The 12,724-nt window shown below is 35.1% G+C and overlaps 1 protein-coding gene and 1 long non-coding RNA gene across 6 annotated transcripts in view; one reads left to right on the forward strand and one right to left on the reverse strand.

Annotated features, from left to right (window-relative positions):
* Window positions 1-12,724, forward strand: part of LOC128207366 (papilin-like) — a 172,263-nt gene that overhangs the window by 107,867 nt on the left and 51,672 nt on the right. The window lies entirely within an intron of this gene.
* On the reverse strand, window positions 11,318-12,515 carry LOC128207368 (uncharacterized). The gene is made up of 3 exons (XR_008256689.1): window positions 12,451-12,515; window positions 11,951-12,063; window positions 11,318-11,600 (listed from the first exon to the last, which is right to left on the reverse strand). It is a non-coding gene; the product is annotated as an uncharacterized LOC128207368 (long non-coding RNA).

The following is a 12,724-nucleotide window of genomic DNA, read 5'->3' on the forward strand; positions in this document are numbered from 1 at the left end:
CATGAAAGGATGTCATTGTAAATGGCCAAAGCAATACAATACCAAATAAATAAACCTTGTCCCACCCTATTTCTATAGGATATCAACAGCGACATGCTTGATTAACTGCAGAGACTGACCACTGAGTGCGCTGCTTACGTCATTTTTAATAAAATATTCTGAATAATGAATTGATCATCTGACCACTTTTCACCTGGTATCAGTCCAAGGAAGAAAGATTATCTCAGCATTCCCTGTGAGGAACGAGGCAGAAAATTGATAAGAATCTCATTTAAAATAAAAAAAAATAAAAAATGCATATATTTCATATCTGCCTGAACAATATAAATGAAAGCAATATATATATATGATTTGATATAAGAAATAACATAGCATGTAATGCTATCTTTAAATGTTACTATACATTATAGTTAACTTCCGTTTAAAGCTGCACTCTCACAGATTAACCATTTTTACAACTTTTTTATTTTTTGTCTTGGAAGGGGCAAATTAGATATAATAGATATCTGCAAACCAATGATATAAGACTGCAGACAAAAAATCAGATTGTAGATTTTCATATTTCCGTTCGAAAATTAATGTTTTATGGCTTAAACCGTTACTAACAGTTTAAGAAAAATGCATAAAACATCAATTTTTTAACTTAAATATAAACATCTGCGATCTATTTTTGTCAGCAGTCTTGTATAACTGGTTTCCATGGATTTTCGCAAAAATTGGCTTGTTCCAAGAGAAAAAATAAAAAAGTTGTCAAAAAGTTCAATCTTTGAGAGTGCAGCTTTAACAATATGGTTTAAAAAGCTTAGGTTTGTTTGAATTTAACTGTTCCAATTCACTCTCTAACTTCCTTATCTTGAGTACGAGCACTTGATTTTTAAGTTTTAGATTGTTCATTTTTAGCTCGACTATTCGAAGAATAAGGAGAGCTATACTACTCACCCAAGCGTCGGCGTCGGCATCTGCGTCGGCGTCACCCCTTGGTTAAAGTTTTGCGTGCAAGCAAGGTTATATCTCAGCAACTACTTGAGGTATTGCATTGAGACTTCATACAATGGTACTCAACCATCCAACCTACTTAATTAAACAAGTTAGATAACTCTAGTTTGCATTTAATGCAAATAATAGGCCTTATTTATTTGACTTAGAAATTCTGGTCAAGGCTTTGTGTGCAAGCACACATAGATTAATATCTCAGCAACTGCTTGAGGTATTGCATTGAGACTTGATAGAATGATACTCAACCACCCAACCTACTTAATTTACCAAGTTAGATAACTCTAGTTTGCATTTAATGCAAATAATTGCCCTTTATTATTCGTCTCAGAAATTCTGGTTAAGGTTTTGCATGTAAGCACACAAAGGTTAATATCTCAGCAACTAAAGGATGAATTGCATTGAGACTTTATAAAATGGTACTCAACCATCCAATCTACTTAAATAATAAAGTAAGATAACTATTTTGCATTAAATTCAAATAATGGCCCCTTCTTTATTCAACATAGAAATTCTGGTTAAGGTTTTGCATGTAACCACTTTTAAGTCAATGCTTCAGCAAATACATCATGTATTGCATTGAAACTTTACACACAGGCTCCCAACCATTTAACCTTCTTATTTAATCAAGTAAGATAACTCTATCTTTCATATTATATAATTATTGCCCCTTTATTATGTGACTTAGACATTCTGGTTAAGGTCTTGCATGTTAGCACACATAGGATAATATCTCAGCAACTACTTGATGTATTGCATTGAGACTTTATACAATGGTATTCAACCACCCAACCTAATTGAATAATCAAGCTAGATATCTGTGTTTTGCAAATAATGGCCCTTTATTATTACACTTAAAAAAATCTTGTTAAAATTTTGCATGTAACCACATTTATGGTAATATCTCTGCACATCATGTATTGCATTGAAATCTAATCTAACAGTGATCCATGCATGTTTCGCCAAAACTTTTCAATCCTTACACTGAAAAGTGGCGGAATAGTCGAGCGCGCTGTCTCTGTGACAGCTCTTGTTATTTCATGTTCTTTAAAGGCCAGGCTTTTCAGGAATTCCTGATTCGACTCTGTGTCCTTTGTCTTATTTTTGAATGTTGGTGAATGTCATCCGTGGATGTCTGGGCAGAAGTAGTAGATATCTGTGGAGCAATGGATCTGCAGCAATCCGTCAATTCTGCATTTCATTGTTGTCGTCAAGAGTCTGAAAATTTCTGCATTAAATATATATAAAGTATTATATTATACATACATTCCTACATACACACTCGCGCACATAGACACGCACACTCACATGACACACAAACATCCACATACACACAAACACACGCACACACACACACACACTCACATAACACGCAAACATCCACATACACATACACACACACACTCGCTCACATGACACACAAACATCCACATATGCACAAACACACACACACACACATAACAGGCAAACATCCACACACTCACACACTCACTCACATGACACACAAACATCTACATATGCACAAACACACACACACACACACACATAACAGGCAAACATCCACACACTCACTCACATGACACACAAACATCCACATATGCACAAACACACACACACACACATAACAGGCAAACATCCACATATGCACAAACACACACACATAACACGCAAACATCCACATATGCACAAACACACACACACACACATAACACGCAAACATCTACATATGCACACACACACACGCACACACACACATAACACGCAAACATCCACATATGCACAAACACACACACACACACATAACACGCAAACATCCACATATGCACAAACACACACACACACACATAACAGGCAAACATCCACATATGCACAAACACACACATAACACGCAAACATCTACATATGCACACACACACACGCACACACACACACGCTCATGCACAAAAAGAAATGCACACTCACACACGCACTCAAACACACACACACTTACGTAACACACAAACATCCACATACACACAAATGCACACTCACACATGCATGCAAACATACAGGCGTTTGTGTGTGTATGTGTATAATAGCGGAAACCTTAACATATGATTTCAATGTATGCATAAAAATCATACCTGATCTTGATTGATTTCTGTATCATCGTCATAGGGTTGGCCAATCTGTCCCTGCATCACACCTTTGTTCTGGAAGTAACAGGCGCTAATGGGGTGACCTATTCACATTAATATTGGCAAACATCGCTTTCCGCTGACTTGCAAAGCTTCGATTTCGAAGTCATTTTCAAGTTCTTCCAAAAGTTTGTCAGTTGCTTTATAGTGCCTGGAAAAACACCATGCCTAAAATTTGTACATACATTGCAATTAATCATATTACCTGTAATAGGCTGCAAAATTTAACTCAAGCAATGATGAATGGGTTTGACACGTGCTGTAATAGAAGTAAAAGCATGGTTTATGAATTATTATTAAAATCCTTTAAATATAGGATTTGAATGGATTCATAATTTAACGTTGGGGGGTATTTCCGTAGGGTAGAAGCATACAGTTTCGAAGGTACATACATAATATATGTGAAATACATTTTTATCAACAAGGCAAGTAAACTTCTGTGTAAAAAATCCTGATTGATTTAGCTAACTTTTGCCAGATTTGTATGGAGCTAGGCATGACTTGCCACGAACACTGGTACCAAATGGTTTGAGGAGCACACCCATCCATTTATGTTTACAACATATACACTGACAAGCATTTCATTGTCAACATCATCAACATAAGTATTTTATTTCAGTACCTGTCAAAAGATATCAAATGGAATACGTTTTTAGCTCTACTGGCCAATGGCCAGAAGAGCTTATAGGATGGTAATGTGTACGTAGTACATGTGTCCGTGCGTCTGTAAACAACTCATGTTAACAAGATACAGCCTTCAGTTTTGATTGTGTCTTGATGAAACCTAAACAGTATCTACATATCCATTAGAGCTCAGTTCCTTTCGAAAACCAGCCAGATCCGTCCATGCATGCCTAGATTATGGGCCTTGATAGTATAAAAATCATGTAAACAATTGCTCGTTAACACGATACAGCCTTCAGTTTTGATTGTATCTCGATGAAACTTGTACAGTATCTACATATCCATAAGAGCTTGGTTCCTTTTGAAAACCAGCCAGATCTGCCCATGCATGCCTAGATTATGGGCCTTGATAGTACAAAAAAATCAGTGTGTCAGTAAACAATTGCTCGTTAACACCATACAGCCTTCAGTTTTGATTGTATCTTGATAAAACTTGTAGAGTATCTACATATCCATAACAGCTCAGTTCCATTTGAAAACAAGCCAGATCTGCTTATGCATGCCTAGATTATGGGCCTTGATAGTATAAAAAAATCAGTGTGTCAGTAAACAATTCGTCTTTAACACGATACAGCTTTCAGTTTTGATTGTATCTTGATGAAACCTGAACAGTATCTACATATCCATTAGAGTTCGGTTCCTTTCGAAAACCAGCCAGATCCGCCCATGCATGCCTAGATTATGGGCCTTGATAAGATAAAAGAACATGTAAACAATTGCTCTTTAACACGATACAGCCTTCAGTTTTGATTGTATCTCGATGAAACTTGAACAGTATCTACATATCCATAAGAGCTCGGTTCCATTTGAAAACCAGCCAGATCCGCCCATGCATGCGTACCATGCATGCATAGATTATGGGCCTTGATAGTATAAAAAAATCAGTGTGTCAGTAAACAATTGCTCGTTAACATAAAACAGCCTTCAGTTTTGATTGTATCTCGATGAAACTTGTACAGTATCTACATATCCATAAGAGCTCGGTTCCTTTTGAAAATCAGCCAGATTGCCCATGCATGCCTAGATTTTGGGCCTTGATAGTACAAAAAATCAGTATGTCAGTAAACAATTGCTCGTGAACACGATACAGTCTTCAGTTTTGATTGTATCTTGATGAAACTTGTACAGTATTTGGACATCCATTAGAGCTGGGTTCCTTTGAAAACCAGCTAGATCTGCCCATGCATGCCTAGATTATGGGCCTTGAAATGATTGATAGTATAAAAAAATGCTATTGTGTAATAAATGCTTGCGACCATGATACAGTCTTTAGTTTTGAGTATTCAGATACCCATAAGGGGTTGGTTCTTTTCGAAAACAGTGATGTTGACAACACAAACCCAGCCAGTAGAGCATAGGCCCTTTTGGGCCTCTTGTTTTGTATTGAAAGGTTAATATAAGTGAATTTTCTGGTTTATTTTATCGAATCTAAAGTTATACTTTAGCGTGCATTAAAATCTGTTGTAACCTGCGTCTTACCCTCTTCTTTTTTACAGCATCTGTTTTTTTGTTAATTCTCTTTACACTTTTGATTTTCATCAGCGAATTCTAAAATTACTTTTTCTCAAATGGAGAGATATGTTTACCTTTCCGCTCCATATTAATAGAAAACCTGTCATGTATCCAGATACCACTAATGATACCATTTACCCGTGCAATGTGACGTGCATTGTGACGCTTTTAAGATTAAATGCTTTGATGAACATGAACCAATGTAAATCTTGGATTTATAAATCTTGGAACAAAGGCAGTGCAAATAATTCCAGATTACAAGTTACGCTCGAATAATAATTTGTGAGTTTACAGACCTCGATTTACCCAGAGTTATATATTCGCTGTTCAAAAAATACCCGGCCATTACTGTTGCGGAAGCAGTGGTCACATGACTTGTTGACCATTGTGTTATCTCTATATGGGACAAAGAGGGTTTGATCAAGTGGAATGTTTTGCATGACGGATGAAAGGCAGTTTGGATCTTTGTTTCGTTGGAAGCCAATCAAGCATGGAAAATGATTGCTGGGAAAGGATATTTTTTTATGATATTTTTTTTATGATTTTTTATGCTGATCTGTAACCATGCAGCATTTAATCTCTAGTATTCCTATTTTTAGACGAAGTGTATAACCTTATGGCTTTATCTGTCAGTCTGTGAGCACTGTGTGGCAAATCTTTGTAACAAAGTGTGATCTAGCACTGTGTGGCAAATCTTTGTAACAAAGAGTGATCTAGCATTGTGTGGCAAATCTTGTAACAAAGAGTGATCTAGCACTGTGTGGCAAATCTTTGTAACAAAGAGTGATCTATAAGCACTGTTTGGCAAATCTTTGTAACAAAAAGTGATCTAGCACTGTGTGGGAAATCTTTGTAACAAAGAGTGATCTATAAGCAACTGTGCGGTAAATCTTTGTAACAAAGAGTGATCTAGCACTGTGTGGCAAATCTTTGTAACAAAGAGTGATCTAGCACTGTGTGGCAAATCTTTGTAGAAAAGAGTGATCTAGCACTGTGTGGCATATCTTTGTAACAAAGAGTGATCTAGCACTGTGTGGCATATCTTTGTAACAAAGAGTGATCTAGCACTGTGTGACATATCTTTGTAACAAAGAGTGATCTAGCACTGTGTGGCATATCATTGTAACAAAGAGTGATCTAGCACTGTGTGGCATATCATTGTAACAAAGAGTGATCTAGCACTGTGTAGCAAATCTTTGTAACAAAGAGTGATCTAGCACTGTGTGGCAAATCTTTGTAACACAGAGTGATCTATAAGCACTGTGTGGCAAATCTTTGTAACAAAAAGTGATCTAGCACTGTGTGGCAAATCTTTGTAACAAAGAGTGATCTAGCTTTGATTCTCATCCAATATTTCATGGAGCCTGTTGATGATATTTTATACACCAGAGTCTCATTTTTTGACAGTTTCCCCTAAATTGTTTATAAAGCTTTGTTATAAAGTGGAGATGATCAAAGGCAAAATAATTCTAATCTGTTTCCATGCATTAATAACCATTTTATGACTTAACAGAACTTTCAAATCCCATTAGATAATTTCTGCAATTCCTACTACACTAACAATTTTCGGAAGCCATTTTTTACGAAGAAGAGATCCAATAACTCCTTGTTTCAAGCTCCTTGTTGTATATTGCATACAGTCAGGCTCATGGCCTCAAAAGAACAAATTACACAACCAGCCAAGATGTTTTCAAGGTCATGGTCAAAAGTCATGTAACCATTTATTGTGCCTACTCTGGTACAATCATTATTGGACAAAAACATAATAAGTGTAGAACACATGTTCAACCACATTATCAAGGCAACACATAGAGATCAAAGGTCAGGGTTTGCCATTGATTCATAGTTTCACCAGCTAGTCACCACCTGCAAAGAACAAGTAAACCACCATCAGACACCATGTTTCCCTTCAATGTATGTATAAAGTAAAGGTCAGACTTACAGATCAAAATATTGTAAATTATATTTATACAGTCGAAACTCATTATGTCGACTTTGTCGGGACCTAGGGAATAAAGTCGAGATAACAAACATTCGACACATCCGAATTACAAAAAAAAAATCACCAATCCCAACACATATGAGTTTGATATATGTCCGACATCCGACTTCTGCAACTGAACGGTGTCTTGTAAAAAAAAAATAATTATTTGTTCCAAATTTATTTAATTAACGTTTATTGAGTACACAAATCAGATATGAAACTACAATTAAATACACTTGTATATTGTAAGAAAACGGTAAAGCACATATGACAACAACTTAAAATAGCACATTTGATATGCCCGTTGGTTTTCTACTAGCAGTATAGAAGAATTACTTCGTCACATAATTTTCAATGTTGTCGATTTTTCCGATGATGTCATCGTCGACCTAAATTGTGTGTTTCAATGTATAGCTTGATCAACAAAAGACTCTTTAATCAAAAACGTAAACAAACAACTTTAATTTAAATCACACTTTCCAATTTACCTCCAGTTATGACAGTTTGTTATTTTGACAGGCAAGGTAATTTAGCAACATGCCCCAAACTTTCATAACAATTTTCACACCTACAACTCGATCTACAGTTCGACATAAGGGACACGGAAAATGTGTAAAATTCGACCACTGGGACTGAAAAAGGAGGTCGACATAGCGAAAAAATTTGAGATAGAAAAATCGACACAAGCAGATTTATTTTATATAGATTAAGAAGGAATAAATTCGGGACCGGAGAAAAAAGTGAAATAACCGGAAAGTCGAGATATCTGACTTCGACATAGCGAATTTGGACTGTATATATAAAAAAAAAAAATTACACAGTCCAAACTCGCTATGTCAACATTGGATATGTCGATTTTCCGGTTGTGTCAAACTTTTTCCCCGGTCCCGTATTTATTCCATCTTATTCTATATAAAATGCTTCTGCTTATGTCAATTTTTCTATCTTGATTTTTTCGCTTTGTCGACCAAACCCTATTTCAGTCCCTGGGGTTGAATTTCACACACTTTCTTTGTTCTTTATGTCGGAACTGTAGATCGATTTGTAGGTGCAAAAAAGTCATGACGGCATGTCACTAAATTACTGTGCTTATAAAATTACAAACTGTCATAATGGGAGGATAATGGTAAGTGTAAATAATTAATGTTGTTTGTTTATGTTTTTGATTAAAGAGGCATTTATTGCTCAAGCTCGTGTTTATTGTACTTGAAAGCACAAGGACACAAATGACATCATGGGGAAATTCGACAACATTGAAAGTTATGTAACAAAGAAATTTCTCTACACTGCATGTAGAAAACAAACAGGCATAAAATCCTTTTTCAAACCAATTTAAATGAATCCTGTATTTTAATTATTCTGTGTAAAATAGTGCTTGAATGTATTTTTTTGAGAATGTGCTATATTAATTGCTGTGTATTATATCACGAATCAGGAATGTTATGTGAATGTTCTATTTTATCAAAGTTATTGTCATATGTGCTATATCGTTTTTTACCATGTACAAATGTATGTGATTATTTTATATCTGTGTTTGTGTAATTCATAAACTTGAATTAATTAAATTTGACACAAATAATTCATTTTATTTTTCAATAATAAGTTTGCTTTTTCATAACGGTCACAAGACCATTTCACAACGATCACAAGACCGTTCAATTGCGGATGTAAACATCGGATATAAATCGGACTGAAATGTATTGGGATTGGTGATAGTTTTTGTAATTCGGATGTGTCGAATGTTCATTAACTCGACTTTTTTTCCTAGGGTCTGACGAACTCAACATAACCAGGGGTGACCTAGGCATACTCCAGTAAGCCCAGGCGTTCAAATGAATTAAGGTTTCTGCGAAATGGCCAGTAAAAAGACCCACGTCGGGGGATATTGGCCCCGCTCAAACCCCATATATTATATTGCGACCAGAATAAAGAAATACATTTACACTTTTAACTACGCTTAAGTGTACGGGCGTACTTTTAAAAAGGCTTCAGGTACGCCCCTGATAACAAGTTTCGACTGTATTACATAGTGTAAGATTCCAGGCAAGCCCTTGTCAACAGCTGTAGATGCTGGGCTCTATTAGTTCTTTTTAGTGTCATATCTCAGTGTCATAATCAAAACAATGTAATTGAAATTAATTGTTTGAATGAGAAATTATCATCCTTATGCACAATTGTATATTGGGTTTGCCAGCCCAACTTCCAACTTTCTGTTGATAAAATTCATGCTGACATGTGCAAAAAAGCAGGCACTGTTAATACAGCCCTTATATAAGCACTCATTGATTCCTTCCCTACTTACAACCCTTGACCTGGATGTTCAAGCCCCCACAGATGTAGCTTAGAGAGGCGAGCCATTAACAACATCCGGTGTGAGCCAATTACCACCAGGTCCCTGTCTACACTCACTCCATCACTTGACGAGGCTTTGTTATTGGAGATGGAGTGAAGGACTCTTTAGGATTCACTTATTTCACTTACTAACAACAATTACCATGTTTGGGTATAAATATGTCACTATATACAAATAGTGCTTTGTTAGCGTAGGAGTCTTATAAGACTTAGATTCAAGAGGAATGAATAATGTATGAAGGACATCAAAACATGAATACTGATTTTGCTTCAGCAAAATGTTCAACCTGGTATTTGGGTGTTTAAAATATGTAAAATTAGTAACATTTAAGTATTTTACAAAGAATATATTCCCATTTTGCATTTGTCACCGTGTGACTTTCTCTTTCAAATTCTGTTAGAAAATTTATTGTTCTTTTTTTTGGTTACATCTTATTTTTCTATGATATTTACTTTCATAATTTCCTAAAGAGACTTTTGTCAGTCATTCTAATTGCAATTGAGTGTTTTGACATTTCTGATAAGATTTTACTGCTTCCTCATCTTAATTATTATCAGTTAGTTATCTCAGATCATAATCATAAACCTTACTCTTTGAGACTTTGACACTTCTCAATTATCTCAGACTTAATCTAATTGTAAATTTTATTTTGACAATAATTATTTTTGAGTGACACTTTCTAAAATCTTCGATCATTATCTTTTTATCACTTAATTCTGATTGGTAACTTCTACTCTTTAAGTTAGTATATAAGTATGTACATTTTTCATTTAAAAAAAGGGAAGAGAAATTTATACATTAGAGATACATATAGACTAGGAACTTTGTACTTCTTCTTTTACTAAGGAAATATCTTTGAACTACTTTTTTTGTGACTATATAATTAATTCACTTACTTTCATAACTTAATATATCACATGGACTATTGAATGTTTCTTGTTAAATAAGTCTTTGGATTTATCTTTGTTAACTATTCAACTTAAATGTGGAATTAATAAAGAACCAACTTTTAAACATCTTAATTGGGCTTGAGTTGTTAATCAAAGTGAACCATTAAACGTGATCTGAACTTAAACGGCATCTCGCAGTTGTGCCAGCTAATTCCCCAAATTAATGGCCAACTGCACGTGCCCCTTAGACAGTGTGGCTCGGGCTCGGTGACCACCCCTACTATACCGGAGTGTATCCTGTACGAAAAGAGCCGCCTGGTTAAGACACGTAAACCAGGCGTAAACCAGGCGGAATCAGAGCAGGAAACCAGCTGGTTTTTCACCAAAAACCAGTTGGTTTTGGATAGAAAACCAGGCGGAAACCTGGCGTAATACGGCGAATTATGCAAATGAGCTGGTCTTTAAAACCAGGCGTAAATTTGATGAAATCAGGCGTAAAAATAAATCCAGGCGTAAAATAAAACCAGGCGTAAAAATAATTCCAGGCGTAAAAATGAAACCAGGCGTAAAAATGAAACCAGGCGTAAAAAAATCCAGGCGTAAAAAGCTAGGTTAAAACATATTATTCATGTAAGGTCTACTTATACATACAAACAGAACGATGTAAAATGTTAAATCATAAAGCAATGAATTTTATTGATTTAATACTTGAATGTATAAATTTTTCACAGTAACTGATTTGAGCATAATGCATTTCCTGTGCAGTATCATATATCTATTATAAGTGTTCAGGTACATGTTATCTATTACTATCATGATTCTTGAAAATAAGACCTGTTACCAATATAAACACAGGCTTATGTTACTATCACCAGGAGAATGTTTATATTTCACTTTTTCCACAGTCACTGAATCCCGTCTGTGAATGGCAGATGCTCATATGATTTTCAGCTTGGTCCTTGTTTTCTGTCTAGTAGGTCATTCAGCATTTCTTTTGTAACAGTCATCTGTAAATATCAGATCACTTTTTATTTCACTGCAATGAAACATTGATCAAATGTTGTAGTCAACAAAAAGGCAATGGTTTTACATATCTATAAGAAATATATGTTGTTACATGCAACCCATTGCAGTATTATTCGAAGAATATACTTTTTATAAACTTTTCTTGATTCCCCTACTATGCACAAATGTCTTATTGCCATGGTATATTATAAGCTAATTACATAAATAAGGAATATTATTGTTATAAAAAAATTCATAGTTCTACTTCATGACTACATGTGTTTATATTCATAAAAAGAATAAAGTTGGAAAGTTAAAATTAAATATAATAGCAGATAATACAGCAACCCACCATGTGGTAGAGCAGGGACGCAACCATTATTTTCTTTAGCTTTCCCACTTTCCCCATCCTATCTTGTTTGGTAACAGGATTCTCATCTTTGCCACAGACACAACATTGGCCATCTATAGTATTAAAATAATGACATAATGCACATACATACACACCCACATGATCATCAATGATAACTTATGGGGGCTCAATTATAAAGAAGAGTATATATGAAGTTTATTGCAGCTTAATTATACTAACTTTCAAGTATTAGAACTTGTGCATATATTCATATAATTACACACACTGTATTACAATCATGAGGCTTCAAAGCATCCCAGTGATCCAACTTGTGTTAATGGAGGTTCACTGTGACCTCACTGAGCAATTATTAAACTCAAAATGTTTAAATGCTGTCAGATAAAGAACTGCAAGAATATTATACTTAATCACTTACCATATTTATTTATGTTCTTTTACTGTGGAATATTATAAAAGAAATATGTTGAATCTGTTCTTACCTTTTTAAATGATTAGGGAAAAGGTTGATCCACACAAAATGAGCTTCAGAAACCGCCATGTTTACATATGATTCTTCTCCATACATTTGAATTTCCTACACAGATGAATGTTAACCTGATTGGCTTAGATAAAACTCTCCAGGAAGCTTTCTGCCTGACCTTTGATTGAACTGATAAGCCCAGAGTGTGATACCACTGGACTCATAGAGAGAGAAATTTTGATAACATGTAGCAGTATTAAACTTTTTATCAAAATAAATCATGAGTCAAATAA

Source organism: Mya arenaria, chromosome 11 (assembly GCF_026914265.1).
Source record: "Mya arenaria isolate MELC-2E11 chromosome 11, ASM2691426v1".
Lineage (NCBI taxonomy): Eukaryota > Metazoa > Mollusca > Bivalvia > Myida > Myidae > Mya > Mya arenaria.